The 25,159-nt window shown below is 34.5% G+C and overlaps 1 pseudogene; it reads left to right on the top strand.

Moving 5' to 3' along the window:
* The window catches only part of LOC140502338 (E3 ubiquitin-protein ligase HACE1-like), a 49,251-nt pseudogene extending 25,249 nt beyond the window's left edge, over positions 1-24,002 (top strand).
* Positions 24,003-25,159: the final 1,157 nt, after the last annotated feature.

The raw sequence follows: 25,159 nt of genomic DNA, 5'->3' as shown, positions 1-25,159 counted from the left end.
AAATACTTGCTAATGAATTGAAGTGAATTGTTCAATCTGGAACCTGGGTGATATTTGGCAGATAACAATCTTGGACCCAAAGAAATGATGTTCCTAAGGTTTCAAAGAAACTGAAAGTAATTCTGAGGGATTAAGGAAATCTGGCCCTGGGCTGTTCAGAGCCCATCTCTGCCATCCAGGAAACTATCAGTAAGCATCCCAACATATACGGGGGACCTGCTATTAAAGGTTTTTAGAGCTGCATTTATAAAAGGAAAGGCAAATTTTGAGGGGTTAACAATCTCCTTTAATCAAGCACATGTATCATTCAATTAGTTCAGGGAACAAAGTCAGCACCCTGAACTTCAGAGAAAATACGGAGAAATATAAATCAACAGACAGTACTTCCAGATTGTCTGACATACATACATCACAGATCAACGGATAACTGTGATCATACACACATAGTCACCAGAGAGGGAAGCACCAACATCTGGGTTTTCAAAGGAGGGAGTGGTTCCTTAGAGGCTTCCCAGAGTCTCATCTAGCCACACAAAACACTTTGAGTCAGTAACTCCCAAAGTAAAACCAAATGCACCCTCAGAGTATCTATACATTTTTTAGAGCCAAAGGATTTCACAACCCTTGAGAACCAGTGCCTCATTAACAAAAGGTGTGGGCCTTCCTAGAAATCTTTCCAGGCCCATAAATGACTGGGGAAGATCTTTAATCACATTAAAATAATTAACAATACAAATATCTATACTTTTTCTAGTTAAAGAAACTCTTGTTTCTATACTTTACTCCTAGTAAAGAACTCTTGGTTGACAAAGGCAAGATTCAATCAGAGGCACTTGATTATACTAAAACAAAAAGAGCAACAGATCCTACTTTGCTTGCCATTACAGAAGCTGGGAAAACTGCTACTACCCGGTATTCCCTCTTCCTTTTGCCTTCCTCTCTCCGCCTCTGCAGAGCTGAGGCCTACCAGAACCCACCCAGAATTCCTGATTGTTCATATAATTTGGATAAGATAGGAGTCATTAGCTATTGCTTTCCTCTCTCCAGTGAGATGGAGCACCAGTCAGAGCTTTACCATCTGTCTTACCATTGTGTCCTAAGATCCTTCAAACCTTATCCACTCAGTTGCTTCCATGCCCTCCACATTTCTAGCACTGAACCAATGATACAACTTACAGACTCCTAGTCTTGTCAGCCACCCTAACACTGCCTCCTTAGGACTTCCAAGCCTTTTCATCACCTTCTAACTGAACTGTTGTGGTGGTGGTTGTGTTTGTGGTTGTTTTGTCTCCCCTAACTCCTTCAAAATTTCTTGGGAGCAGATTGTCTCACTTTTTCTGCTTATATTCCCAGCAACTAGCATAGTATCTGGCATATATTTTTTTTTTCATTCATTCAGTCAATATGTTGGGTGTGATCTGCAACATAAAACCAATGAGAAACCATGAAGGACAGGAGTAAAAGATGCCATCAGGGACTCATATAACAGGAAGAAAAAATGAGTGGGTCAAAGTAATGAGGATTTCTGATTACTATACTTATGCCTTACTGATGTCAGAAGAAAACAAGAAAAGCCACCCAATATGTTGGGTAAACACCTTGTGTTGCCCTTATAGAAGACAAAGACAATGGTCAATGAGATTGGTGACTTGGGTTGTGATATGCATCAGTGAAAAAGAAGCTTCTCAAGTTGATGAAATCACATATCCAAATGAATAATATTAATAACTAAAATTTTCATTGGCCCTTAAAGTTTAAAAATCATTTTGTATCTATCATCTCATCTACTCGTTGTAATAACTTTGTGAGGTAGGTACCATAGATATAATTATTCATATTTTCCAGATGAAGAAGTTGGTATTAGAGAAGTTAAATTATTTGGTGATGATCATGCAGCTACTAAATGTCAGAGTTGGTATTTGAATCCAGTTTTCTCTTGTGTCTAAGTTCAGTACTTCTTCCATTCTGTAACTATGGTGATCAAGAAACTTATCCTGAAGTTTCTAAGCATTTGCCTATTGCCCCCACCCAGTTGCTTTAGAACCATTTCCGTACTTTAGATCCTTACATAACTCTTGACAAGTAACAAGCTCTTCCTGCCTCAGTCTCCTCATCTGTAGAATGAAAATAACAGTAGCACCAACTACCTTCAGTAGAGTGCTGGCACTTGCTTCTATGTGGCAATTGTTAAATTTTCAATATAAACATCTAAACTTCAGAAATCTTCTTATACTACCCTAAAAATCAGCTTATTGTTCTATTGATTACATAGACTAAAGAAAGTGATCCAGAAAATGTTAATATATAAATTAAAGAGAATCAGGATCTAGTTGTTAAACATTTATCAGCACAACCCTGTCTACTTTTTAAGGTTATTGTAGAGGCAGCTAGGTGGCTCAGTGGGTCTGAAGTCTGGAAGACCTCAGTTCAAATCAGGTCCCAGATACTTACTTGTTGGACAACCCTGAGAAAATCCCTGAGCTTTTGTTTACTTCAGTTTCCTCAGTTTTAAAATAGGAATAATGTCAGTTACTACTTCACAGGGTTGTTTTGAGTCTTAAATGAGATACTAGTTTTGGGGGGTGGAGGGTAGACACTTATCACACTGCCTGCAACCTAATAGGTGATACATACATGATTGCATTTCTTTTAAGGAAAAATGAGATAATATTTATAAAGTGCTTTGCAAATCTCAAAGCAACGTATAAATGCTAGTTATCATTATTATTTTCAATCTCCTCCTTTCAGTCATCTCTGTTCCTTCTGTCATTTTTCAATATCTCTAGGGAGATGGGAGAACTGTGTTCCTGGAGAGGGGTTGTGGAGGTCTGAAACTGAAATACAAAAATATAATAAAATACAGAAGAATAATAAATTAAAAAGGTCAATTACTATAAAAAGCTCAATCTTTTTCATATTGACACAGGTATGTAATAATAAAAAAGTTATTTCATATTTTGGAGAGAATTGACGGAGTAGGGTTTATGAAGTATAATATTCATATAAGTACTAAACATAGTACCTGGAATATAGTAGATAATATATAAATGTTTATTTCTGCTATATTTTTTTCCTGCCCTAAAGAATACCATCATATCATGTTAATTTTGCAAGCTAACACTGTAGTTGAGGGATATTTCTTCAGGGAAAATAAAACAGCTGAAAATGGACACCAGAAATATGTGCCTTTAAAATACAGAACTCAGACTTTGTCAACACAACAGAAACATCTCAAACTGTCCCTCAGATTTTTTGCTAAACATGTCATAGTCTCTCCTGAGTATATGTAACATGGCCAAGACAACTCAGAGAGATGCTACTTTAGAATTGCCACTGAGACTTTTCATAAAATTGCCATTAGCAGAGTTGATCATCATAAAAATGTCAGAGAAAAACATGGAGGTGTTGTGAGGCAAAAGAAGCACAAGGATGTGGGTTGAAGTCTTCAGGATATGAGTTGATGTCTTCCCTGGGATCATCTCAGATTAATTCCCTGTAGTCTATGGACTGATATGGAGATCAAGTAGATGGGGCAAGATGTGGTCTTGTCATAGTATCACTTCCTCCAATTTTATCCCATAGCAGGGGATCTTTAGGTAGAGGGAAGAAACCAGTGTGTCATTGTTTAACGTGCAATTTAATGATAGCCAGTGGAGAAAGAAAAGAGAGAGAGGTTGAGTAAGAACAGGAAAGAGGAAATAGACCAAGAGGTTAACAGATTGAAGAAAGAAGGAACCTTATACAACTTAAATGAAACTTATACTCAGACCCAGAAAGAATCCTTATATCTTAAATATTATTCAGGATAGATAAGATTTAGCCCCTCTCCTACAGTTAGGAGGTAGCACACATAGAAAAAGCCAGAATAAGCAGTTCAAAAGTACAGGATTTTTACCAGAAAAGGTGCTTTTGATTAGTTCAATTACTCAAGAATGATGTATTTAAAATGGGCCTACTTATTTTAGATTGCTAAGTTCATAAAATCTCCAGTATTCTTTTGTCTACAACACTGTGAAACTACTAAGTCTTTACCTGCCTTAGAAAGCTCCAAATTAGTCCACGGACTGAAAAGAGTCAATTTCCTAGGGATACAAACATACTTTCATTTCCCTCAAACTAAAGCAATATTCAAGGTTGAGCTAGGCTGGAAGGATATCTCTCCTCATACACTTTTTTGCCAGAATTTGTGTGTCATTAGTAAGTGGTTTACATGTTATTAATAAATTCTGGAGTCAAACTAGAAATGCGTGTGACCATTTTTTCCATTCGTTGAGACTCAGAACCAAACTAATGTAACCCAAGAACCTAGACAACCACACTTAGGGAGAAGAGAGTCATAATAAATAAGACGTTATAAGGATCAGCACATACTATGTTCCTAAGAAAACTTTCTCTGAACCATTCCCCACAGGGTTGATGGAAAATAGACAGGAATAGTTTAAATGTTTTCAGGAATGATCATTTCCTATAGTTTAGTCTTAGCAAGGATGAGCTAATTAAACCAGTTTACTAAATAATGGTAAAATATCTCCTGACACTAAAGACCAAATTAGACATCATCTAGTGCTCAAGACTCTTTGGTACCAACCTGATTTGAATTCTGGTTGATACTTGTTCTCCTCCTAGTTTGATCTTCACCTCCTCATTGTTTTTCGCAAAGTCTTCTTTAATCCCTCACTGTGGCAGGGAAATAAGCTAGGTTTTCAAAGGCTATGATTTTGGAACATTACTTTCATAGGCTTAATAGCTTACTGCTGCTGTTGTCGTTGTTAAGTTGTTTTTAGTCATATCTGACTCTTCATGACCCTTGTAGGATTTTCTTGGTGAAGATACTGCAAGGTTTGCCATTTTCTTCTCCAGGGTCCCAATTTCATAGTTGAGGAAACTGAGGCAAACAGGGGTCACACAATTAATAAGTGTCTAAGGATGGATTTGAACTCAGGTCCTCCTGACTTCAGGCATGGTACTCCATCCACCTTGCCACCTTATTCCCTGTCTTTGTAGGCTTACCATGCCAGAAAGGCTTTGAGCATTGTAACAGAGATAGATTCTGTCTCCTTTCTGACAACCAGCCTAAATATTATGGGGAGTTTCCTCTCACCACTTGGTAATGATTTCTTTGGAAATCCATGAAACAAAGAAACAAATCTATAATAATCCTCAGTGCTGTATGATCTTTTTCCATTTCTATGGTAACTATGGCAAGGTGAGAGAAAAAGGGATAGAGGCTGATAATAATCAATAAATGATGTGATACTGGACTTCCCCTTCTCACACATAGGCTCCCCCAAAGTAGCCTTCCCAGGTTCAAAGTATTTAGTTGGAGTCTATATCAAATCAGATCCATAGTTCATGAGCTCCCACCAATGTGTTTATTTTTCCTCTACTTAGAGTTCACAATTAATTCAAAGATAAGACATTCAATGAATAACATAATAATAACATTCACAAATGTACAATCCTCCCCAAGCATAAAACTTTGGTATCCCCCAAATTTACTCACCATCAGTGAGGACAGTAAGCATACATAGTGATAATGCATGATGGGTACATAGGTAGAAGGCATTTGAAACTAGAACACTTCTATTGTTCCAGTACCACTGATGTCTTCTGGAACTGTTATCATGCTGCTCTCACCAGTTCTCATCCCCACTAACTGTGGTGTAACTTTTGGGTATGTTGTTACTGGTTCTACTGGCATGGCTACTGCTGGCTTCTTAGTACCTCAATCTTGCTAGAAATTGAAAGAGAAAACAGAAGGACATTGTAGTCAAATAGAAGGATGACTCATAAGTTGTGCTTAAGAGCCAAATAATGGAGTTAGAAAAGTTAGTTTAGTCATGCATAAAATACAATTAAAAAACATTATTTCATGGGATAGTTGGTAATTTCATATTTCAGTTCTCCTAAGTAGCATGAATAGTAGCTAATCTCCTAAGATTAATATGAAAATAATTGTAGCTTATGTGCCAATTTCTGTTTTAAAGTATTAAGAAAGTCTACTAAAAGCATGGTAAGATCTTCAAATTTGATCATAAACTTGGTTATTTGATGACTTAAATGCAGAGCAGGACATTAGAGAATATGGAGGAAAATAGTGGAAAACAGGGTCTAGGAAGAAAGAGAGAAGGAAGCTAAAGAATTATAGACTATATAGAAGATTAATGCTTATCCATTCTTTTAGAAAAATAATGGAAGGCACTGGATATAATCAACATAAAATCTAAGGAGAATGATAACACTTTAATGGACAGAAACCAACTGGTTACTAATGTAGGAATCAATCTGCCTAAATAGTCTGTGTATAGTCAGAGCATTAACTTTTTGAATAAAAAAAGCAATAGCAATAGAAAGCTAGAATGAAGATTTTAAAAGCGAGGAAAATATATGGTAAACTTTTAGACTAGTTTCAACCTGCTCTATTTAAACAAGTGATAAGTTGAAAAGATTAAAAATGAATGAAGGAAAGGACATTATCACCGACTGTAGTAATTTAATACATGCTAAGTAAACAAGTAAGTATTTATTACCCCCTAACACATACCATTTATCATGCCAAGTGTTGGACTTACAAAGAAAGTAAAAAAAAAAGTAGTCCTTACCCTTAAGGAACATGGGACCTAATGAGGGAAGACGTATTTATCTAGTTATTTACAGGACACATACAGAGTAGATGAAAGTTTAAAACTAATGTAAATCAATTAATAGAATGAAAAGCCAAAACATCTCTAGCACAAATCACGTTACCTAATTGTCAAGTCTTCTTTCCAGCTACTCATGCAATTACTGTACCCTCTAGACCACCAAGGACCATGACTGGGTGGACTTATTCCATTTGTCTTCATTTGGATCTTTTCCCCTGGGAATACACTGTCTTGATTGGTGAGAAAGTAAGAACAAACTCACCTATTGCACTATTTCTAGACATGTCACTCTACTTACAACCTCCTTCTAAGTTGGCATGGAATTCTCCAAATATTCAAGTAGTTTCAAATCCTTATTTTTCAGGTAACTAACAAGACTGTGCTTCAAATCTCATTCAGCCACCTGCCCTGGCCATCTTCTTGCTAGCTACCCTGATAAAGCATCATTCAAATGAAAGTGGACCACATAAGACCATTCCTTGGTGAATTTAACTCAATAACTCAGAGTGGTGGTGGTGGGGAGGGGGTTCAGTACAGTTATGATTGGTAGAACACCACTTGATGCCTCTTGCTCTGGGAGCCATAGTCAAGTCACTATGACTATAGGTGATAAAGTCATAATGACCTATAAAAGGTCCAACCTGTCACTTTCATATAGTTCTACTCATCATTGCTGTGAATTCTGACAAAAATGCCATTCTTTGGGCAACATTCATAAGAATTAGACAAGGTGGTGCACCTGCCCTTGAGTCAGGAGGACCTGAGTTTACATCTGATCTCAGTAGCTTATCAACTGTGTGATCCTGGCCCAAGTCATTTACTCCTGATTGTTCCCCAAAAGGAAAGAAATTAAGCTCCTTAAAGACAAGGGGTATTTCATTTTCCTATTTCTATACTTAGCACAATGCTTAGTATAGAGTCAACACTTAATAAGTGCTTTTCATTTAGCCATTGGGAGATACACAGTAGCCATCATACAATCTTTTTACAACATAATATCATTTGTAAAATAACTTATGGAGAAGAATGATGAAATATTCTGGGAAGTACTGTCTCATGCAAGAGTGAAAAGCAGGGGTGATAAAAACAAATTTAAAGAAAACCTCACAGGAGACCAAAATAAGCAAAGACATTTCAAAGGCATTTAGGGAAGAAACTGTAACAACAACCATCAGAAGAAAGATGGAAAATATCTACAAAAGTTATTGCAACAAACCTTTTAACTGTCAAAATAAATAAACAATTATTAAATGTTTACTATTTTTGAGGCATTGTGGTAAGTGCTGGGGATACCAAGAAAGGAAAAAAAAATAGTCCCTATTACCAAGGAGCATATTGAGATACTAATATCATAGTCATAGACTTTCTTGGAGATGAAATAAAAATGACACTGAAGAAAATAGAGATGTTGTAAGCAGTTGAACTAGACTAGTTACAAACAGGTGATTGTAATGGACATGACAGATTTGAAAAGACAATTTTTAATGTATCATGATGACAGAAGGACAACAAAGTCATGTCAAGGGACAGCATCATCAGGTCTTGTTATCCCCAAAAGACAACTAAGGGAATGCCAATAACTATTAACCCATATACCTAATTTACCATTCTATAAAAATAATACAGAAAGATATTGAAGGCATTTTTGATGATGGTATCAAAAGAGAATAGATAAACTTTTGCATGAACTAATCCACAACAAAGCACACCTTTATCTAAACACCAAGTGACTGAAAGATATAGAAGATATAATATACCAATGAACTTATTGAAAAGAATCCCTTTCAGTAGAAGACAATGCCACATTAAAGGCTCTCTTCAAAAAAAGGTACTCATGCATATGTCACAACTAAATAACAGATAACAGAGATAACATTGCTCTACATCTCTTGGTTGGTTAATATCTTGTGAAGCTTGCAACAGAAATACTTAGGTTAAATCAACAAATATTTTAAAATACCTACTATGCACCTGGCATAACATTCAATAAAACTGTTACCCAATCTTAACATAAATTCATTCAAAAATTCATGTTGAAGAAAAAGCTCTACAGAGTATCCTCCAGAGTCCCTGAATCCTGGGTAACATTTTGCTTGTGGCATTGAGTCCTGTAAGGCTGTAGAGTTTACTGCATCATACCCATAATCACTCTACATATTTTGACCTAACTATCTAAAGGGGGAAATGCAAAACAAAACAAAACAAAACTGATGATGAATTTTCATTTCTAGACTCTGATAAGCAGTTTGATGTACAAATTATAGAGATCTTCTATGAGTACACATGACTATATGTGAATGTGTATATATATATAGATTAGATTAAGCCTAGTGTTACAGTCAGTAAAGTTCTTTTTAAATCTTACCTTTGTCATTCACATTCCAGCTATACCACCTAACTTTGTGTCATTGGCATGTTGTATAGTATGTCATCTATTCTTTTATACAAGCAATGGATTTTACAAAAAAAAAAGAAAAAAAAAAAAAAAAAAAAGGAAAGTTGCCTAAGACCAAGTATAGATCTTTGTGACCACTCCACTGATGACTTCTTAGGCTGACATAGAATAATTGAATTTGAATTAAAATATTCAAATTCTTTGAATTAAAATATTCAGTTTTGAATCCATATTTTTAGAAACTCTGTAAACAACATGTACTCTCTGTTACCAGTTCTTTGCTACTATAAAGAGCGGTATAAATATTTACATGATATCCAACCTTTGTTTCTGCCTGGGTATATCTCCCAGGAATGAGATTGCTGAGTTACAGGATATGAACAGTTCAGTCATTTTTCTTGCATAATTCTAAACTGATATTCAAAATTTGTGAGTACTTCACAATTCCATCAATAGTGAACCAGAGTATTCTTAAAGATCCTCAATATTATTATCACTTTAAAAAAATATTTTCCCCAATGTGCACAGATAAAGGTGAAGCTGGAGCATTGCTTTAATTAGTGTTTAAGCTACTATCATTCTCCAAACACTTATTTAGCTCTTGGTGTTATAGATTTGTGTCAGTTTCCCAAAACAATGAATCCATTAACATTTAGTAAGCACCGTCTATTTCATTGGTCTCTGTATTCATAAGATCATATGTAGAGAGAGCTAGGAGATCTCCCAATCCAATCTTCTCAGTTTATGAAAGAGAGAACGGAGATCTAAAGCATTAGGTGACTTACTCCAGATCACAAAGCTTGTAACAGAAATGTGAAATTTAAACTCAGGCTCTGACTCAAAGTTCAGTGTGAAAAATCCAGGGCTCTTTCCACTGAAACAAGTATTTTTTTTTTTCTACCCAGGAAGATTATAAATCCTCAGTCTCTTGGTTGTTAGTGTTAACATGGAAAGAAAAAGTAAACCACCATTAACTGATGGCCAAGTCTCTGGTGATGAACCTCACCTTAATGAAACTCCTTAATTAAGTGATAGATAACACAGTGCATTGTGGTCCTCATACTGAAGCCCTTTGAAACTTGGTAGGTTCTCCCACGGCTCATATTTTATATTCACAACTTTTGAGAAATCTGAGACATTTCTATACCATTAATATATAACTGTCTTAGAATTTAGTGAATCCTTTCATCATAATGAACAAATATCCTATTTTATAAAGTTTTGACGCTCCAGAAAAATACCTGTGTTTACATATCTAAGCAGAAAATAATTCCAATGTTTCCTCTTAATGTTCAGATTTATCACACTTTCTCACATCAGAATATTCAAGATGATTACTTTGCCCATAGCTTCCCAAAATGGTTATACCTCTAAGTGTATTTTCTGTACCCAATATTCTTGTAGTACCTGGGAATTCAGCCAAACTTATAAGCATGCAGTAAAAAAAAAGTACATTTTCTCATGTTAGCTTCTATCATATGAGTCATAATAAGGAGAAGAGATCAATAATGAAGAAGATTTGTGAGATTTTATCAATTTCTATTATAGTACATTAGCAGAAGGATAATAGGTTGGTATCCTTCAAACTCTAAGCAAGGTTCTTATTCTCCTCTATTTTTCAGTTTTTCAGAATTCTAGGCTATTTCTAGGTCATGTCACAATAATTGAAATGAAGGAAAGGAAAATGTTGGGGTCTTTTTTGTTTGTTTATGCAATGCCAGATTAAGTCTGATTTCCCTTTTAACTCAAATAAATTGACCCATTGGTGAGAACTCACCAAAGCAAGAAGTAATTTTAAGAACATATGGACATAGCACATGTCAAGTCTCTTATGTGTGGAAAGCGCAGAGCTGAAAAGTAAGTTCCATCTAAACAATACATCGTATAATTTCTTTCTATTTATCATTATTAAACATAATCTCATTATGTGGTCTTTAAATTGTACCTACACCTGTCTTCTGCTCTCTGATATTATCCTATTAATCAATATATCAATGAGGTACGAGTAGCGGAAAGGTGAGGAGATTAAATTCTTAAAATTACTTCACTTGAATAATCTCAGTGAAAACTGTAAAAGGTTACCTCAATTGATCAATCAATTAGCATTAATAAGCAACTATATTCCAGGCACTTTGTCAGGTGCTGAGGATATAAATGCAAAGATTGAAATATTTTACTCTCAGAATGAATTTAAATTAATTGATAAATTTGATTTTTTTTGTATCCTACTACCATATAAATATGAATAATTAAGTGGATCTGGAATTTTTCACTCGAGATAATACTTTTGTTTCAAGGGATTATTGAAGACATTTATTTAGCCAATAAATTAAAATGAAGTAATATTTATAGTATCATGAGTATACTAAGCAAATTCATTTAAAAGAAAACTACATGTTTAATATTTTAAATTACACATAATATAATGAGAATAGACTTGGGATGTAAAGCTTTTAATAAATGTATAACTGTCATCTTTGAAGAAAATAAGATAATACCAAAATACCAACACAATTTAAAAAAGAGATTAGAAATCTCCATTCAATGATCCAATTATCAATTATAAATTTTCATGAAAATGGAAATAGAGAATATAATGGTTAAAGATGCCTGTAAAAAAGTATGCTCTGCATGCAATTATTCTTAAAATATAAAACAGGTTTGTATTCATTCACCTTACTGAATAATATACAAAACACAAATGATAGCACATTTCAAATATATTTCCTTTTCTATGAAACACAATAGATACCTGAGCAACAAGCAGTAAATGAAGGGAAATCCCATTTTCAGAAAAGACAAAATGTCAAAAAATATAGTAAATAAGATAAATATTTTGTAGTTCTACATTTATTTTTTATGCTGAAATGAAATTTGTACCTAAAATCTGTACTGTAGTAAGAAACACACAATACTGTTGATTGATAGATTTATGTTCAGGCTGATAAGATTCTGTCAAACGAGTTATGTTCATTTTTTATTAGTCATAGATCACCTCAAATTTAAGATTAAAGCCTAAATATTAATGAAGGAAACTATTAAAAGAAATGCATACAATTTTTGGCTAATATTTGAATATAAATATTGTTTATTTAATTAGTCCTAGTAACAGTATCTAGTTTAAATAATGACATAAAGTCGTTTTAAAACTAGTTAAAAATAAAAGAAAATTTCATTTATGTCCTAATAAAGAATCCAAGAATTTAATAGCAAAAAACAAAAGCAAAAATATTCTCTACATGTCAGAAAATGATTTGTTTGTTTCTTCCTTTGTAGCAGGGAAATGTCAATAATACGGTTAATTTTCTTTTTTATTTGCCTTATTTACATACAACATATATGTTACATACTTCATCCCTATATCTGAAAATATTGTACTTAGTTTCTGCCATAAACAGTTGGCAAAATTTTGTTGCATATTTTTGAAACTATTTTAAAGTATGAAAGACTCCTGAAAATATAAAGGAGTGAAAGTCACAAGGAAATCTGTCTTCTGAGTATTACAGTATATAAATTTGAAGGGAATGGGGTGCAGTGCTATGAGTTCCTGGTTTGGAATTGGAGCATCTACATTTCAAATTCTAAACGTAAGGCCTAAAACAAATTATTTAACCTGTTGGAAACCCAGTTTCTTCATCTTTAAAATGAGTTCTAGGACCATTTGCTCTTTAAATTCCCTTCTAGCTCTTATTCTATGATTGTATCAATATCAATGTGAGTAATCTCTCCATTGAAGTATTCCATAATCCAAAGACTCTTTCTCATTACAAAAGAATCTATTCAATATTCTCCAAAAAAATCTGACATAGTGGATTTACCCAAATCACTGGAGGCCTTCCATTAGGTCAGGGGTTCTTAACATTTTGAGTGTGTGTGTGTGTGTGTGTGTGTGTGGTTGTGATGGATCTCTTTGGCCATCTGGTTATGCCTATGAACCCCTTCTAAGAATGCCATTAGATGTATAACATAAATACATAGTATTACAAAGGAAACCAATCTTATTGCAATAGTTATCATAATACATAGTTTACATGTCCAGAAACCAGGGTAAGAACCTATTTTCTACAGTTTAACATTCCAAGTGTACCAATGAAATACTTGGTCCATCTGTTTCATTTTTTTACTCATTAACTCACTGGCTTACCTCCTTTTCCAGTCTTACATTTGTCATATATTTTATGTCACTTTTTATATAGGTCTTCATTAATGGTATTCAGTTGCCTCCTTTTAACCATCATCTGTTGTTCAGTTGTTTCAGTCATGTCAACTCTTCTTGATCCCATTTGAAGTTTTCCTTTGGAATGGTTTACCATTTCCTTCTCTAACTCATTTGCAGATGAAGAAATTGAGGCAAACAGGATTAAGTGACTTGCTTAAAGTCAAATTAGTGTCTGAGATCAGACTTGAACTCAGGAAAATGTGTTTGCCTGATTCCAGGCCTGGCATTCTATCCAATACAACACTTAATTGCTATAAGCACCAGATAGTTCTGAAATTTGGCTATTGTGTTCCTTGGGGTTTTTATTTTGGAGTCTCTTCCCTGAGGTGATTGGTGGATTTTTTCAATGACTATTTTGCTCTCTGGTTCTAGGATATCAGGGCAGTTTTCCTTGATAATTTCTTGAAAGACAATGTCCAGGTCCTCCTTTTGATTATGACTTTAAGGCAATCCAATGATTCCGATATCGTTTCTTCTGGTTCTGTTTTCCAAGTCAGTTATTTCTTTCCATGGAGTATTTTACATTTTCTTCCATTTCTTCATTCTTTTGAATTTGTTTGATTGATTCATAATGTCTCATCGAATCATTGGATTCTACTTGCTCAATTCTAACTTTTAAAGTGCTATTTTCCTCAATTAACTTTTGTGCTTTCTTTTCCATTTGACCAATTATACTCTTTTAAGGAGTTGTTCTTGTCAGTTGATTTTTGTATCTCCTTTTCCATTTGGCCAATTCTACTTTTTAAGCATTTTTCCAAGCTATTGAATCTTTTTTCATAATTCTCTCGCATCACTCTCATTTCTTTTCCCCACCTTACTTCCACCTCTCTTATATGATATTTAGGCTCTTTTGAAAGCACTTCCATGATTTCTTTCTGGGCTTGCAACCACTTTCCATTTTTATTTGAAGTTTTGCCCACAGATTTTTGACAGTATTGTCTTCTTCTGAGTTTGTGCTTTGGTTTTCTCCGTTGCCGTGATAACTTTCTATGGTCAGATTCATTTTTGGTTTTTGCTCATTTCTTTTTTTTTTTTTTGGCTTTTTCCCTTTCTTTTAAATTTGATCTCTGCTCCCAGTATGGAAGAGTCTGTATCTCAGGTTTCTTGTGCCAGTGGCTGCAGGTTCTAGCTGTTTACCTGGTGCTATGCCCATGCTGCCCTGAGGCCCATGGGGGACCCTCATGTCTGGTGCAGTGTTGAGGGGATAAGGTGGGTGGTGACTTTCACTGCTGGTAGCTATAGGTTCCTACAGTTTACCTGAAGCTGAACTGGGGTCCTAATGGTGTATCTGGCACATGCTAAGGTCAGGTGGGTTTTTTCTGCATTTTCCTGTAGCTATACTGTGTAGCATGTGTAAGTCTAGTCCCTGGAGGATGCTTATTTGTCCTAGAAGCATTGAGGCATATAGAGGTCTGGCTATTGGAACACACCTATCCATGCTGGGCTGCTGGCCTGCACTTAAGCATGTGGTGTTTCTTCGAGCTGGAGTCTGCTGGTTCTCCTGGCTATGTAAAGGCACATGGGGGTTCCTGCTGATGACAGTTGTTTGCTCCACCATACTGGGGTTTAGGATCACCTGCTGGTTTGCTGAGGTGGGGCTTGCTGGTGGCTTGCTGGAACACTTCCTGTCCTGGAATGTGCCCTTTTTTTACCCAAGTGAAATTAGCCTTTCTTGCTGATCCAAGTAAAAAGATTTTAAAGTTCAAAAACAAACAGCAGAAGAAAATTTTGGAAAAGAATTGAGGATTATTCAAAAAAATTATGAAATGAGAATTAATTGGGTTAAAGAGATATGAAAATACTGAAGAAAACAACTCCTTAAAAATCTGGAATGCACACAATACCATGTTTGAGTAGCAACATTCAATATCCTCCTTTGTAATGCTTTTAAAATTACTTTATATTCTAACTCATGGCTACCTCTACTGGTTATATCTCCTTCATTGACAAGGAAAATATGGGTTTGCTGGCTGTGTCAGTTTCTGGGATCTTTTGGCCTCCATATTATGTTTATTGATTTTTATTTATTAGATTTATGTTAAAAGAGTGATGGAATTTATCACTTTTTTCTTTTACTTCATTTCCCATTTTTTTACATTGGTGTTTGACTGAATAGATTAGAGTTATTACTTTCTATTTACCAATTCTCTTATTTAGTTATTAATTTTGAACTTTGCTGTATGAGTCAATAGTCTAATTATAAGTGGACAGCACATTGAAAATTACTCTGAGAAGAGCAACCAATAATTTTCTGCTTATTGAAATTAATTTCATATTTTATGTTATCATTCAGAACACATGAAAATAGTCATGATAAATCTCCATGAAATTTCTGCATAACCTATAAACTTAGGGCCACTTTCACTTATTCATTTTGTAGCACATTTCCAACATTTTTTACAGTTTCCCACATTCATTTTCATAAAAAAATTGTTAGTAATTGATTTGGAGAATCCGATGAAGTTCATCTTAGAAGTTCACTACCTCATTATTCTTATAAGAAGATGGTAATAAATTGACATTATATTCTTGTAGTCTTTTAGCTTATGATGAACAGTACAAAGTGAGATTACTATATATCCCATCAAATGAAATTTATTTTTTCCTTTTAGTACATAATGAAACAAACTCTTCAAACTCTCACATGTATCTGTGCAAAGATGACCTGCAAGCAATTCTTCTGATTAACGAAAACATCATTATGTTTTCTAGTTTTGTTTAGGAGTAATATAATTTAGAATCTTTTAGCAGCATGTAAACTTGTGGGCCATTTCAAAAGAACATCACATATGTAATATAAATAACTAAATTAATATTTTGAGATGTTTTAAAAGTTATCTAATTTTTCATACTTCATGTGCTTTTTGGGGGCTGTTCCCCAAGCATCACCAAAATAAATAAATAAATAAATAAACTTAAATAAAGGGCTTGGACAGAATTGAATGCATTTTTTTTTTTGTTTTCTTATTTTGACATGTCCCCATGGGCAAAAAATCATCACCTAGTGATCAATGTAATGACAATAAGTCACCATATTTAACATGACTAGTTCTCTGAAAATAAAGAGATCCTGTTCTAGGGAATCATTCTCAAAGCCTTTTTTTCACTTGGTTGAACCTCCATTATTCTGGAATAGTCTTTGAGATCCCATAGTCAATTCCTGTCATGATATGATTAGTTGGAACTTTGTTAATATTGTCTTTTTTAAAATCATTTTAAATAATTAATTAATTTCCAGTTTTCAACAGTTACTTCTGTAAGATTTTGAGTTTCAAATTTTCTCTGCCTCCCTCTCCATCCCTCCCCAAAATGGTGTATATTCTGATGTAGGCTCTACTTGTGCATTCATGTTAAACACATTTTCACATTAGTCATGACATAAAGAATTAGAACTAATAGGAGGAACCAGGAGAAAGAAGAAACAAAACAAAACAACCAAAGAAAAGAATGGTAAAAGGTATACTTCCATCTGCATATAGACTCGAAAGTTCTTTCTCTGGATGTGGATAGCATTTTCCATTGAAAGTCTTTTGGAGTCTTTTGGAGATCCTTGCATTGCTGGGAAAAGTTAGTTTTACCAAAGTTAGTCATTACACAATGTGTTTGTTACCAAGTGCAAAGTTCTTCTGTTCTGATCCTTTTACCTAGTTTCAGTTCATGTAAGTATTTCCAGATTTTTCTGGTCTGCTTACTCATCATTTCTTATACCATAATAATATTCCATTATATTCATATGCCCCAACTTGTTCAGCCATTCTCCAATCCCTTCAGTCTCCAATTCCTGCCCTCCACAAAAACAGATGAACTAAATATTTTTGTATACGTGGTCCTTTTCCCATTTTTATGGTCTCTTTGGGATACTGGCACTAGTTAAGGGTATTTATAGTTTTACAGTCCCAGGGGCATAATTCCAAATTTCTTTCCAGAATAGTTGGATCAGTTCACAACTCCACCAACAATGAATTAGTGTCCCAATTTTCCCACATCTTCAACATTTATCATTTTTCTGTTTTGCTATGTTAGCCAATCTGATAGGTATGATGTGACACCAGAGTCGTTTTGATTTGCATTTCTCTAATCAGTAGTGATTTAGAGCATTTTTATATGACTATAGATAGCTTTAACTTCTTCTGAAACCTTCCTATTCATAACTTTTGACCATTTATCAATTGGGGAATGACTTGTGTTTTTATAAATTTGACTCAGTTCTCTATATACTTTAGACTTTTGCTTGTATGGCTTTGTGCAAAAACTTTTCAATTTCATGTAATCAAAATTATCCATTTTTCATTTGATAATATTCTCTATCTCTTGTTTGGTCATAAATTCTTCCATTTTCCATAAATCTGAGAGGTAAATTATTCCTTGTTTTCCCAATTTGCTTGTAGTATCAGTCTTTTTTATCTAAATCATGTATCCATTTTAAATTTATTTTGGTATAGGATCAAAGATGTTGGTCAATGCTTAGTTTCTGCTATACTATTTTCCAATTTCCCTAGCAGTTTTTGTCAAATAGTGAGTTCTTACACCAGGAGATGGAATGTTCAGGTTTATCAAATAGTATATTGCAATAGTCATAGAGGACAGTGTCTTCTATACCTAACCTATTCCACTGACTCACCACTCTGTTTCTTAGTCAGTACCAAGTAGTTTTGAGAACTGCTGCTTTATAATAAAATTTAAGATATGGTATGGCTAAACCACCTTCCCTTGTATTTCTTTTCATTAATTCCCTTGATATTCTGGACCTTTTGTTTTTCCAGATGAATTCTGATATTATTTTTTCTATTTCTAGAAAATTTTTTTGGTTGTTTGATCTGTATAGTACTGAATGAGTAAGTTAATTTAGGCAGAATTGTCATTTTTATTGTATTAACTTGACCTACCCATGAGCAATTGATGCTTTTTTTCCCCAGTTACTTAGATCTGACGTTATTTGTGTGAAAAGTGTTTTGTAATTGTATTCATATACTTCCTGGATATGTTTTGGCAGGTAGACTCCCAAATGTTTTATAATATCTACAGGAGTTTTAAATGGAATTTCTCCATCTTTTGCTTTTCAACTTTACTAGTAATATGTAAAAATTCTGATGATTTATGTGGCTTTATTCTATATCCTGCAACTTTGCTGAAGTTGCTTATTATTTCAAGTAGTGTTTTACTTGATTCTCTATGATTAATATTGTCTTAATATTCTAGTCAGCAAACAGGAATAAATAACACCAAGAAGCAAAAGTCACAGAAGTCCCATGTAAGGGCACAGCTAAGATGGCAGAGTAGAGGCAGTAACCCAGGTGAACCTTCCCAACATTTCCCTCCAAACAACTTCAAAATGTTTCAATTCTACTTCTGGAGTGGCCTAGCCAAGAAAAAGGGGAAGCCAAGACATTTGTTCAGAAAATACAATTTAGGAGGTCAGTGGAACAGATCTATGACCTATTTGCACAAAAATATTTATAGCAGATCTTTCTGTGGTGTCAAAGAACTGGAAATTGAGGGGATTTCAATCAATTGGGAAATGACAAGTTGTGGCATATGATTGTGATGAATTCCTCTTGTATTATCAGAAATGACTGTAGGAATTATTTCAGAAAAACCTAGGAAGATCTATATAAAGGATACAGAGTGAAGTGAGCAGAAACAGATCATTGTACATAGCAATAGGAATAATGTAACGGTGATCAACTGTGAAAGTCTTAGCTAATCTGATCATGACAATGATCTAAAACAATTCTGAAGCACTCAAGATGAAAAATGCCATATCATACTACTTGCCTTCTTAGTGAGTAAGGAAATATTGAAAGGAGGAAGAGAATTTGGAATTCAACATTTTCAAAAAGAATGTTAAAATAAATAAAAAAATAATAAAATTAAAATTAAAAACAAACCTGTGGTAGTAGTCCAGAAACTGCTGATTTTACAAGCCTGCCTTTCTTAAATAGGTTATATTATTGCTCTTAATCTGTAAGGGATGTCCTCCTTTTTCTGGAATTTCTTTTGCCTAGATGAAGCATCCCATTTGAGAAGTTTTTGTGTCCTATGCAATCTTTCTATTGGTGCCTCTACAATTATGATATAAGAGGTAGGAAATAAATCTCTATAAAAACCTTGGCCTTACATTGCTTTTCTAAGAAGCCCTATTATGCTTCTCACATGTGTCTACACAAAATTGGTAATAGTGGCAAGATCCCAAGACAACTGGCCACTGGGTCAAAAGGGCAGCTCCTGAATGATCATTGATCTTTTTTCTTCCCTTAGCATATTACCCATACCTATGCACTCCTTGTTAGCTTATTCACAGATTCTGCCCCTTCAGACATTCAGTTGTATCATTCTATCTTGGTTTATGGAAATACAGCCACATTTTTTTTTTGCCCTTTTCTATGCACTTTTCCTCCCTGTAATCTCAAATGCTTTAGTTTGAGGAAAAATGGAAAAGGTTCATGATAGCTGTAGAATGAGTGATAGGGATGATTTGAAGATGTAGAGAAATAACATTGTGCAGTGTTAGGGGCTAATTTTAGGCTAGATAACACAATTGGGTAGCATACAAACTAAAAGCTACTTAATAAATTACCCCAATTGGACTTCAAATTAGGAACAGAGAGAACTTAATGGTAACCCGAGGATGGGGATTATCATGATGGAAATAGCAGAATATCTAGAGCTTTCAAAGGTGAAAGATTTTTCATTTTTGAAATGACTTTTGAGATACGTTAAAGACTGTGAAGGTATAGCAATGGATAGAATGTCAAAGAAAACAATCTTCAGAAGAGGAAATATAAATTAATAAGTACTTAAATGTTCTATCCAACAAACAAACAAATACATAAAAGAAATTGGAAGTATCACCTCATATCCCTCATAATGAAGAAATAATTAAAAGCAATGAAAACTCAATGATGACAGGTTTTTGGAAACAGATTCCATTCATCCATTATTTGAAGAATTATAAATTCATCATTTTTAAGTCAATCTCATAGTACTAAATAGCCTATAAAAATATTCATAAACATAAACATATGCCTTGATCACAATAATTTCATCCTTAGTGATATATCCTGACTACATAAAAACAAATGAAGAAAGGGAGAGGGATTTAATTATATTGGCCAACATGGAACTTGTTGAGTAACTCTTCTTTAAAATCCATCTAAAGAAAATTGAAGCAAAGATAGATGATTGAAGAAGGACACAAAAGAGTGACACATCTCTCTAAGGTCAGGAAGAAAAACTTCTAAAATAATCTGAGATGTGGCCAATGATATGATCAAAATGGAGTTGCTAACTAAGTTATGAACCAGAAAAGAATCAAGGTGGGGTTTGGATTAATGTTGAGTATACAATGAATAATAGTGATTGATGACAATGAAAAGGTAGAACTTTTTACTTTTATTTTATTCCTATTTTCTCTTTCAATAAGAAGGATCTTTCAACTGAAAAGAAAAGAACCAAAAAAGAGTTTAACTAGTAATTGAAAGGCAAGATAAGTTAGGCAATGGCCAAAGGGAATCTTAACCACTTTCAATGACTTTAATCACTAGGTACAAATGAACTCCATCCCAGATAATGGAAGAACTGAAGGATGAAATTTCTGTCAGCAATCTTTAAAAAAATTATGAAAAATGAGATAGGTTCTACAGACTAGAGGTGTTCAACTATTGTTCCAGTTTTTAGGGAGGTAAATCAGTTATATTCTTCAAATTATCAACTGGAATGTCTTATCTTAGATCTTGTTCAAATTTTTGAATATATTGTTATAGGGATGATCTGTGAACACTTTGATGGGGAATAAGAGACTATTATGATTAAGAAATAGTTAACTATGAAGCAGTGAGGCATAAAGGAGAAAGAGGGACCCTTAGAAACATGGAGAGTTGGATTTAAGTGTTACCTCTGATACATAGAGACTGCAACTGATTTTTCTTAAAAATTGATACCAAATCAATCCTACTGACCATAACTAGTCCACAACTCTCCTTCTGCTGAAGATTTCTCCTAGCTAAAGACAAGAATACCAAATTGCCAACATATAGAGTATGCAAATGTTCCTATTTGTTTTAACATGATTTCATAGTACATTTTAGTAATAGGCTCATGAAAGATGAAAAAGAAGTTCTAGAACACAGAACTATTTGATGCCATTAAAAACCAGAAATGTGTCTATCATGATTCAATCCCTATCAGCTCTGAATTCATGAGTAGTATTTAGATTCAAGATTTAGGAATATTCATAGTTCTCAAAGTGAGGTATGGGAATCATTGGGAGTCCAGAGAGTCTTTCATGGGTTCAAAATTATTTTTCATGATAATACCAAGATGATTTAATTTCCAATATGATTAATATCAATTGGGAGAAGGAGGTCACAGATAATTTTTACGACTATAAAAGGTATCATGACACCAACAAAGGTTGACAACCAACTGGCCTAAAACATTTCACAGCCTCATGCATTTTGCCACATACTTGGTTAATATTTATGAATATAAACTGTCTTTTGAGGCATAGTAATTCCAGGATGTAGAGCAAGACATATCTGTGGAACACATCTGGAAATGTGCAAGGATATACATAACTAGGAGTGGTCAGATGAGAATTCTGGGAATACCAAAGAGAAAGAGACAGAGATAGAGATATGGGGAGAGGAAAGAGAAAACAAAGGAAAGAAAAGGATAAGGAAAAGAGGAACAGAGGAAAAGAGGAGGGAGAGAAGAAGGAGGAAGAGAAACAGAAAGAGGAGGAACATAAGAAGAAATCAGTTTTCCATCTTAGGAAAAAGAATCCTGTGGTAGGACTGTCTTCTCCCCAGAGCCTGCATCAAGAAGTCCTGTGAAAATTGATGAATCCAAAGAAATACTACATTTTATAGCAATGTGGGTACAGTATCACACACTGTATACAAACATAACATCCCATCACAAATTTTATGTCTTCTTTCCACCTCCCTAACACTATCCAATATCCTGCTCCTCTCCATTAATCAATCAGAAATAACTTTTTGTTCCCTGAAGTTACACAGATCCCTAGTTGTCATACTTTCACTATGCTGACCAGTTCCTATTCTTTCCCCCAAGTGAATGTTCTGTTTGCTAGTCCCACCCTGGATCTCTGGAGTACTGGAGAACTAATAGCTAGAGCTACTACCATGGCCCTCGACGTGCTGGGGAGCTCCAGCCTCTCTGGCCTGCCATGGGCTTCATCGTTCACTTCATCGTTCACTATATTCATATAAGGAGCTAGGATACAAAAGCCAGCCTGGGAGACTGAGAGAGATAACAAAGTGCAGGAAGATGGAGAGAGCATCAGAGAAATTCAACCACCTAACTGACTAACTCTTCTGCACCCTCACCCTTAGAGCTGTATGAAGGTAATAAAAATGCAGTCGATTTAAAACCCCCAAATATATTTTTTAACCTATTTCACTTCCTCCTTGAGTGTTCTGAACTGATATCAAGGTTCATGTATATCATAAAACCACAGTCTTTTAAAAATTATTGTGAGTGGTTTTACAAACATTTGCATTTAGGGCCATCAGATTTAGATGTGGTACACAGACCAGTGGATGGAAATGATTTCTTGCTGATTCACAGAGGTTCTATTTTAGGAGTAGCTATGAAGTTGTGTCTAAAGCAAATTGTGCAAAGCTAACTGAACAGCAGCAAAACAGGGGATTGCTGTGTGTTTCCATGGAGAAGGCATGGGTCAGGTGTAGTACTCTAGTGGTTTGATATTTTATCTAATGAGAAAGTTAACCCTGATTATACTCTGTTCACTCAGTCAACTAATGGAACAACTTTTCAGCCTAATAGCAACTCTTATGTCAATCCTGATCACTTGAACTATCTCCAGTTTGCTGGACTTATCTTGGATTTAACTTTGAACCACAGTAGCCCATTGTTCATTTGTGTCCTTACCCCATTTGGGATTTTCTGGGCAAAGATACTGGAGTAGTTTGCCATTTCCTTCTCCCACTCATTTTACAGATTTGGAACCAAGGTAAACAGGGTTAAGTGTTTTGCCTATACTAACTTACAGTTAGTAAGTTTCTGAGACTGGATTTGAACTCAAGAATATGTGTCTTCCTGATTCCCAGTCCAGTGTTCTACCCATTGCATCACCTACCTGCCCACTGCAGATAGTCAACATTTACTTTTTGAGATCATTCTACAAGCAGAATCTTGATGTGTTTGGAGCAAAGGAAGAAGTATTTATGAAACCTTAGGGGTACAAGCAAAAGAAATGAAACAACAAGTATGTCCAGCTTGTTACTGAACTTCCAAAGACAAGTCATTCTGCCTCAGATCAGTGGTTTTTTAAAAGGCTTCCACATGTTTATCTCACCTTAGCTTATGCAACTTCTTTGATGAATAGGAAGAGGAGTTTCTGCTTTTTGGTATGCCACAAATTGATGTGAGTGATTGGACAGAAAATGCAGAATACACAAGTAGTTCTGAAAGAGATAATTCATTTGTTCACTGGTTTTGGGAATTTGTGGAAAGCATAACTCAAGAAGAAAAAGTGTTTCTGTTGCAATTTGTTACTGGCTGTTCCAAGGTCCCACATGGTGTCTTTGCTAATATCAGGGGTGGAAATGGATTGGAAAATTTTACAGTCACTATTGGGCTCTACATTCAAAATCTGCTACCAACATCAAGTACTTGCATCAACATGCCTGAATATCCAAGTAAGGGCAGGCTGCCTGGGATGTTACACTGTGAGAGCTATGGTTACATGATAGCATAATGAAGTCGAGAAAACTCACCTGATTGACACACATGGTAAAAGACATTTAAGAAGCCATCAAGGGAGAAGTAGTCTAAATTCAGCCCAGAGGCAGGGATGGTGTTTAAAAATCCTAAAGGATTTTTTATATTCCCTTTCATTGTATATTTGTCAAAGCTAATGTTACATTTACCAAAAAAAAATTTTAATTACAATAGATTTCATTTGTAAATGTATTTGCAAGCACAGATATTTACCATATACCTATGTGCATGTATTTAGTTTTGTATGTGAAACAGCTCCTTCCTTAGTCATGTTGCTTTAATCTCTACTAAATAAATCAAAATCCTATTTTACATTCTATTTCTGTCATCTAACTGTTAGGCTTCAAAGGGTAGTTTTTGTTCGTTTATCTCCATTTTTGTTCTCAACATGAATCATATATAGACTCTCTCAGGCTTCTACATTTTGTTGTATGTAAAGTGCTATATTTTTTTGAGGAAAAAATAAGATGGGTTGAATTTGTATAAATTCACAAATATTTATATGCTCACATTGTATCTATATTGCAATGATGTCAAACTTTTTAATATTTTAATATAAAAAATAAAGTCAAGACCAATGACACCGATAAATAGGTGATGAAATGGCATCCAATTTGCATATTAAAGTTAATGCTGTATTGGACAAAATATGGTTTTTTTGTTAAACAATGAGTCAAGTAATCTTTAGTTCTTACCCGTTTCTTAATGAGATAGATTAGAACAAGATTTAACAGTGGTCCGCAGTGCAATACGTGCCTGAATCTTGCATGTTCTTCATGAAAGATATTATTTTGGAAAATTCATTCCTGCAATTTACCTTTTAGAGCGAGCTGGTATTTGTAGTGTGGAGTAACAGAAAAATTCACTGGGAATTGGGATTAAGGGTTCTCCTCTCAGCTTTGTCATTAAATAGCTATATGACCTTAAACAAAGAGATTCTATTAGACGCTCTCTTCTAACTCCAAAAATCTATAATTTTGAAAGAATGTCAAACACATTGATCAATTTGGGGTTAATAAAAGATTTTCCTCCTCAAAGGTTGCCATAAAATGACTACCTGTAGAAATAATTTGTGGAAAGAATATAGTAAGATATGGGTCCACCAGTAAAAATGGGTTCTGAACAGTTCTGACT

The sequence above is a fragment of the Notamacropus eugenii genome, chromosome 4, assembly GCF_028372415.1.
Source record: "Notamacropus eugenii isolate mMacEug1 chromosome 4, mMacEug1.pri_v2, whole genome shotgun sequence".
Classification (NCBI taxonomy): domain Eukaryota; kingdom Metazoa; phylum Chordata; class Mammalia; order Diprotodontia; family Macropodidae; genus Notamacropus; species Notamacropus eugenii.
This window is presented reverse-complemented; position numbering and strand designations above follow the sequence as displayed.